Genomic DNA, 8,302 nt, shown 5'->3' with positions numbered 1-8,302 from the left:
TCCCCCTCACCCCCATGACCCCAACTTCCCCCCCCCCCCAATGATCCCATGGGAGCTCCCTTGGCCCCCCCCCCCATTCACCCCCATTCCCCCCCCCCTTCCCCCCCCCCATCCCCCATGGCCGATGACCAATCCCCTCCCCCCCAATTTACAGCCCCCCCGGAGCCCCCCCCCCCAGCAGCAGAGGGCAGCGATGACGTCACCCACAGCAGCGATGACGTCACACGCGACGACAATGACATCATATGCGGTGCCAATGACATCACAAGCGGCAGCAGTGACGTCACCGCCACGCCCCTGGACGCCATCTTGCGCCTGGGGGAGCTGCGCCTCGGGGACCCCCCCGGGGGGGCGGAGCCTCCTCCTCCAGGCCCCGCCCCCTCGGAGGGGGCGAGCGCCAGGTGCCCCTCCCCCCCCTGCCCGGGGGAGGAGCCCGAGGAGGTGGGTGGGGGAGGGGCGGGGGAGGGATTGAGGGGGGAGGGGGGGGCGCTCCTCACTCCCGTCCTCCCGCCCACCAGGGGGCGCTGTTCGCCGTCACCCCCCTCCGGGACTGCCCCCACCTGGGCTCTGTGGCGCCTCCTTCCGGGCTGCGGCTGCAGGGCGGGGACGCCCCCTGCCGGGCGTGCGGCAGCCGCCGCGAGAACTGGCTCTGCCTCAGCTGCTACCAGGTGAGCCCCGAATCACCCCAAAAACCGCACCAAAACCCCGCAAATCACCCCAAAAACCGCACCAAAACCCCCCAAATCACCCCAAAACCGCACCGAAAGCCCCCGACTCACCCCAAAAACCGCACCAAAACCCCGCAAATCACCCCAAAAACCGCACCAAAACCCCCCAAATCACACCAAAACCGCCCCGAAAGCCCCCGAATCACCCCAAAAACTGCCCCGAAAGCCCCAAAATCACCCCAAAACCGCCCCAAAACCCCCCAAATCACCCCAAAAACCGCACCAAAACCCCGCAAATCACCCCAAAAACCGCACCAAAACCCCGCAAATCACCCCAAAAACCGCCCCAAAACCCCCCAAATCACCCCAAAAACCCCCTCAAATCACCCCAAAAACCGCACCAAAACCCCCTCAAATCACCCCAAAAACCGCACCAAAACCCCGCAAATCACCCCAAAACTGCCCCAAAACCGCCCCATAACCCCCCAAATCACCCAAAACCACCCCAAATCACCCCAAAAACTGCCCCGAAAGCCCCAAAATCACCCCAAAACCACCCCAAATCACCCCAAATCTGCCCCAAAACCCCCCAAATCAACCCAAAACCCCCTCAAATCACCCCAAAACTGCCCCAAAACCCCCCAAATCACCCCAAAATCCCCTCAAATCACCCCAAAACCCCGCAAATCACCCCAAAACTGCCCCAAACCCCCCCAAATCACCCCAAAACCGCCCCGAAAGCCCCCTCAAATCACCCCAAAACTGCCCCAAACCCCCCTAAATCACCCCAAAACCGCCCACAACCCCCTCAAATCACCCCTAATCTGCCCCAAAACCCACCAAAATCACCCCAAAACATGCCCCAAAGACCCCAACCCACCCCAAAACCACTGCAAACCCCCCAAATCACCCCAAATCTGCCCCAACCCCCCCCTCAAATCACCCCAAAACCACCCCGAAACCCCCACGGAATTACCCCAAAACCCCCTCAAATCATCCCAAAACCCCTCAAGTCGTCCCAAAACTGCCTCAAAACCCCCTCAAATCACCCCCAAACCCCCCTAAATTCACCCCAAAACCTGCCCCAAAACCCGCCAAAATCACTTCAAAACCTGCCCCAAAGACCCCAAATTGCCCCACCCTAAAACCAGCCCCCCCCAAACCCCCCAAATCACCCCAAAACCTGCCCCAAAAGCCCCCAAATCACCCCAACCCAGCCCCCCAAACCCCCCAAATCACCCCAAAACCTGCCCCAAAACCCCCCAAATCACCCCAACCCAGCCCCCCAAATCCCCCAAATCCCCCCCAAACCTGCCCCAAAACCCGCCAAAATCACTTCAAAACCTGCCCCAAAGACCCCAAATCCCCCCAAAACCGCCCCAAAACCCCCTCAAATCACCCCAAATCCTGCCAAAATCACCCCAAAACATGCCCCAAAGACCCCAACCCCCCCAAAACCACTGCAAACCCCCCAAATCACCCCAAATCTGCCCCACACCCCCCTCATCACCCCAAAAACCACACCAAAACCCCCTCAAATCATCCCAAAACCCCTCAATCGTCCCAAAACTGCCTCAAAACCCCCTCAAATCACCCTCAAACCCCCGTAAATTCACCCCAAAACCTGCCCCAAAACCTGCCAAAATCACTTCAAAACCTGCCCCAAAGACCCCAAATCGCCCCACCCTAAAACCAGCCCCCCAAACCCCCCAAAACCTGCCCCAAAACCCCCCAAATCACCCCAACCCAGCCCCCCAAATCACCCCCAAACCCCCCAAATCACCCCAAAACTGCCCCAAAGTCCCCCCAAATCACCCCAAAAACGGCCCCAAACCCCCCCTCAAATCCCCCCAAAACCCCCTCAACCCCCCCAAATCCCCCCTCCCCCAGGTGCTGTGCGGGCGCTATGTGGGGGGGCACATGCTGGAGCACGGGGGGGCCGAGGGGCACCCCCTGGTCCTGAGCCTGCGGGACCTCTCTGCATGGTGCTACCCCTGCGGGGGGTACGTCCATCACCCGGTGAGCCATGGGGGGAACCAATGGGGGGAACCAATGGGGAATGGGGGGGAATGGGAGGAACCAATGGGGAATGGGGGGGAATGGGAGGAACCAATGGGGAATGGGGGGGTACGTCCATCACCCGGTGAGCCATGGGGGGAACCAATGGGGGGAACCAATGGGGAATGAGGGGGATAAATGGGGGAACCAATGGGGAATGAGGGGGATGAATGGGGGGAACCAATGGGGAAGAGGGGGGGAATGGGGGAAAACAATGGGGAGAAATCAATGGGGAATGGGGGGGATGAATGGGGGGAACCAATGGGGAATGAGGGGTACGTCCATCACCCGGTGAGCCATGGGGGGAACCAATGGGGAATGGGGGGGGGAATGGGGGGAACCAATGGGGAATGGGGGGGATGAATGGGGGGAACCAATGGGGAATGAGGGGGGCGTCCATCACCCGGTGAGCCATGGGGGGAACCAATGGGGGGAACCAATGGGGAGTGGGGGGGGCGTCCATCACCCGGTGAGCCATGGGGGGAACCAATGGGGAATGAGGGGGAATGGGGGGAACCAATGGGGAATGAGGGGGGGAATGGGGGGAACCAATGGGGAATGAGGGGGGGAATGGGGGGAACCAATGGGGAATGGGGGGGATGAATGGGGGGAACCAATGGGGAATGAGGGGGGCGTCCATCACCCGGTGAGCCATGGGGGGAACCAATGGGGAATGAGGGGGGAATGGGGGAAACCAATGGGGAATGAGGGGGGCGTCCATCACCCGGTGAGCCATGGGGGGAACCAATGGGGAATGAGGGGGGAATGGGGGGAACCAATGGGGAATGGGGGGTACGTCCATCACCCGGTGAGCCATGGGGGGAACCAGTGGGGAGTGGGGGGCACCAATGGGGAATGGGGGGGATGAATGGGGGGAACCAATGGGGAATGAGGGGGGCGTCCATCACCCGGTGAGCCATGGGGGGAACCAGTGGGGAGGGGGGGGGGTGAATGGGGGGAACCAATGGGGAGTGGGGGGGATGAATGGGGGGAACCAATGGGGAAAATGGGGGGGATGAATGGGGGGAACCAATGGGGAAAATGGGGGGGATGAATGGGGGGAACCAATGGGGAATGGGGGGGATGAATGGGGGGAACCAATGGGGAAAATTGGGGGGATGAACGGGAGGAACCAATGGGGAATGGGGGGGATGAATGGGGGGAACCAATGGGGAAAAGGGGGATGAACGGGAGGAACCAATGTGGAAGAGGGGGAATGGGGGAAACCAATGGGGAGAAATCAATGGGGAATGGGGGGGTGAAATAGCGGGAGGGAACCAATGGGGACAGGGGGCGGGATGGGGGGAACCAATGGGAAAAATGGGGGGGAACCAATGGGGAGAAATCAATGGGGAATGGGGGGCTGAAATAGTGGGAGGGAACCAATGGGGAAGAGGAGGGGGATGGGGGGAACCAATGGGGAGGAACCAATAGGGAATGGGGAGGTGAAATAGCGGGGGGGAACCAATGGGGAAGAGGAGGGGGAATTGGGGGTGAACCAATGGGGAATGGGGGGGAAATGGCAGGGACCATTGGGGAAGAAGGGGTGGGATGGGGCAGAATCAATGGGGAATTGGGGGGGAACCAATGGGGAATTGATGGGGGGGGAACCAATGGGGTGAACCAATGGAAAATTGGGAGGGAACCAATGGGGAATTGATGGGGGGGGGGAACCAATGGGGTGAACCAATGGGCAATGGGGGTGTTCTGGGGTCCCTCACCCCCCTTCCCCCCCCCCCCAGGTGCTGATCCCAGCCAAGACCCTCCTCCACCGCCTCAAGTTCGGCTTTGACCCCCCCTCCTACTGACCCCTCCCCCCCAGCTCCCTGCCCCTCCCCCACTCTCTTAAAGGGCTACACACGTGCCAACCCCCCCTCCCCCATCACCAGCACCACCCCCGCCCCTCCCCCCACCTTCGGGCCATTGGCTGGGCCGGGCCCGGAGCCATGGGGGCGAAGGGGTAAAGGGGGGGGGGGATCCCCCCAACCACCAGCCTTAACGGGGGGTCCCGGGGGGGGGGGACCCCACTTTTTAAGGCCCCGCCCCCCCCTTAAAGGAGTTTTTAATTCACTTCTTTGTACGACGGCGAAATAAAAGAGCAGGAGAGTGAGGGGGGTCTGTGGGGGAGGGGTCGGGGGGGTGGGGGGGGTATTTGGGGTTTCCTTGGATGTTTTGGGGTGGTTTTGGGGTAATTTTGGGGTTGGGTTGGTGGAGTTTGGGGTGATTTTGGGTACTTTTGGGGCTGTTTAGGTGATTTTGTGTGATTTTGGGGGTTGTTCTGGATGGTTTTGGTGGGTTTTGTGGCTTTGGGTGGTCTGAGGCCTGGTTTGGGGCTGGTTTGGGGGTTTCAGGGTGATTTTGGAGTTGGTGGTTTTGGTGTTTTGGCTGATTTGGGGCTGCTCTGGGTGGGTTTTGGGGCTATTTTGGAGGTGATTTTTGGGGCTGTTTTGGAGGTGATTTTGGGGCCGTTTCTGGTGGTTTTGGGGCTGTTTTGGAGGTGATTTTGGGGCTGTTTTGGAGGTGATTTTGGGGCTGTTTTGGAGGTGATTTTTGGGGCCGATTCCGGTGGTTTTGGGGCTGTTTTGGTGGTAATTTTGGGGCGATGCCGGTGGTTTCGGGGGCGCTCAGAAGTCGTCGTCGTCGCAGATGTCGAGGAAGACGTCGAAGGCTTCGCGGTTGCAGTTCCCGTCGGGGCTGAACACGTGCTTGTGGAAGGTTCCATCGGCGCAAACGGCTGCGGGGGGGGGACGGGGGTTGGTTTGCTCCTCCCCCACTTCCGGGGCGCCCCCTCCCCCCATTTCGGGTCCCTCCCCCCCCCCTTCTCAATGGTTTAAAACGGGGCGTGGTCAGCGAATGGGGGCGCGGACAACAGAGGGTGGGGCGGGGCCATCCCCTGTAATGGGCGGGGCCTAATAGCGCAGTAGGCGGGGCCAGACCCGACAGCGGGCGTGACCTGAGGGCGCGGTGGGCGGGCTCAGGACCTGATATGGGCGTGGCCTAAGGGGAGCGGAGCCAGGATCCAAAGTGGGCGTGGCCTGAGGGGCTCAGTGGGCGGGGTCAGGACCCAAGAGGGGCGTTGCTAAGGGTGCAGTGGGCGGGATTAGCGCCGGACCAGGGGTTGTCCCAAGGAGCGCAGTGGGCGGGGCCGGAACCCGAGGTGGGCGGGGCCTAAGGAGCCTGTGGGCGTGGCCTCGGTCACTCACCCACCACGGAGCTGGGGCTCCGCCCCCCCCGGCCGAAGGCGCAGACGGCGGCGGCCTCGGGCGGCAGCGAGAACGTGGCCAGGGACCACTGGGACTCCACGTAGGGGCCCAGCACCGGCCCCACCTTCCCCACGCGGGCCAGGCTGGGGGGGGGACCCCAAAATCACCCCCAGGTCCCTGCTTCCAGCTCCATTTGGGGTCATCCCCCCCTCCCCCCTTTTTACCGTTCCCACCCCATTTTAATGGGTGTTCCCCCTCCCCCCAGTTTGGGCTCATTTTCCCCCTTTTTTACCATTCCCCCCCCCCATTTTAAGGCTTCCACCCCCCATTTTGGGCTCATTCCCCCCATTTCTCCGATTCCCATCCCATTTTTGCTATTTTTAGGTTCATTCCTCCCTATTTTGGTTCATCCCCCCCCCATTTGGGTTCATCCCCCCCCATTTTGGTCTCATCCCCCCCCATTTGGGTTCACCCCCCCCCATTTGGGTTCATCCCCCCCCCATTTTGGTTCATCCCCCCCCATTTCGGTCTCATCCCCCCCCCATTTCGGTCCATCCCCCCCCCATTTCGGTCTCATCCCCCCCATTTTAGGTCCATCCCCCCCCATTTGGGTTCATCCCCCCCATTTTGGGTCCATCCCCCCCCATTTTGGGTCCATCACCCGCATTTGGGTTCATCCCCCCCCATTTTGGTCTCATCCCCCCCCATTTGGGTCTCATCCCCCCCATTTTGGGTTCATTCCCCCCCCCCATTTTGGGTTCATCCCCCCCCATTTCGGTCTCATCCCCCCCCCATTTTGGGTTCATCCCCCCCCATTTGGGTCCATTCCCCCCCATTTGGGTTCATCCCCCCCATTTGGGTCCATCCCCCCCCCATTTTGAGTCCATCCCCCCCATTCGGGTCCATCCCCCCCCATTTGGGTTCATCCCCCCCCATTTGGGTTCATCCCTCCCCTATTTTGGGGTCCCCCCCATTTGGGTTCATCCCCCCCCATTTGGGTTCATCCCGCCCATTTGGGTCCATCCCCCCCCATTTGGGTTCATCCCCCCCATTTGGGTCCATCCCCCCCCCCATTTTGGGTCCATCACCCCCATTTGGGTCCATCCCCCCCCATTTGGGTTCATCCCCCCCATTTGGGTCCATCCCCCCCCCCATTTTGGGTCCATCACCCCCATTTGGGTCCATCCCCCCCCATTTGGGTCCATCCCCCCCCATTTGGGTTCATCCCCCCCATTTGGGTCCATCCCCCCCCCCATTTTGGGTCCATCACCCCCATTTGGGTCCATCCCCCCCCATTTGGGTCCATCCCCCCCATTTCAGGTTCATCCCCCCCCATTTTGGGTCCATCCCCCCCCATTTGGGTTCATCCCCCCCATTTGGGTCTCATCCCCCCCCATTTCGGTCTCATGCCCCCCATTTTGGGTCCATTCCCCCCCATTTTGGGTCCATCCCCCCCCCATTTGGGTTCATCCCCCCCCATTTGGGTCCATCCCCCCCCATTTGGGTCCATCCCCCCCATTGGGGTCCATCCCCCCCCATTTGGGTCCATCCCCCCCCATTTGGGTCCATCCCCCCCCATTTGGGTCCATCCCCCCCATTGGGGTCCATCCCCCCCCATTTTGGGTCCATCCCCCCCATTCGGGTCCATCCCCCCCATTCGGGTCCACCCCCCCCTCACGCCGAGCGCCGGTTGAGCCGCGTGTCCCGCAACGCGAACACGTGACCGGTGCCTTTGTCGCTGACCGCGCACAGGAAGGAGGAGTCCGGGCTGAAAGCGAGGCTGGGGGGGATGGGGGGGCCCCACTGAGGACCCACTGACACCATTGACCCCCAATGAGACCCCAGAGACCCCATTGAGCTCCCATTGAGCCCCATTGACCCCCAATGAGGACCCATTGACCCCATTGAGCTCCCATTGAGCCCCATTGACCCCCACTGAGGACCCATTGACCCCCACTGAGGACCCATTGAGCTCCATTGACCCCCACTGAGACCCCATTGACCCCATTGAGCTCCCATTGAGCCCCATTGACCCCGAGGACCCACTGAGCCCCATTGACCCCCAATGAGGACCCATTGACCCCATTGAGCCCCATTGACCCCCAATGAGGACCCATTGACCCCATTGAGCTCCATTGACCCCCAATGAGACCCCATTGACCCCCATTGAGCTCCCATTGAGCCCCATTGACCCCCATTGAGCTCCCATTGACCCCATTGAGCTCCCATTGAGCCCCACTGACCCCCAATGAGACCCCATTGACCCCATTGAGCTCCCATTGAGCCCCATTGACCCCCATTGAGCTCCCATTGAGCCCCATTGACCCCCAATGAGGACCCATTGAGCTCCATTGACCCCCACTGAGACCCCAT

At 61.4% G+C, this 8,302-nt stretch overlaps 1 long non-coding RNA gene across 1 annotated transcript; it reads right to left on the bottom strand.

The window, feature by feature from the left end:
- Positions 1 to 5,345: 5,345 nt before the first annotated feature.
- LOC134163613 (uncharacterized) lies at positions 5,346 to 7,727 on the bottom strand. Its single transcript, XR_009964777.1, has 3 exons — positions 7,608 to 7,727; positions 5,930 to 6,072; positions 5,346 to 5,460 (listed from the first exon to the last, which is right to left on the bottom strand). It is a non-coding gene; the product is annotated as an uncharacterized LOC134163613 (long non-coding RNA).
- Positions 7,728 to 8,302: the final 575 nt, after the last annotated feature.

The sequence above is a fragment of the Pezoporus occidentalis genome, unplaced genomic scaffold (genome assembly GCF_034315485.1).
Source record: "Pezoporus occidentalis ecotype Australia unplaced genomic scaffold, CSIRO_AGI_Poc_V1 ctg2012, whole genome shotgun sequence".
Taxonomy (NCBI): Eukaryota; Metazoa; Chordata; class Aves; order Psittaciformes; family Psittacidae; genus Pezoporus; species Pezoporus occidentalis.
This window is presented reverse-complemented; position numbering and strand designations above follow the sequence as displayed.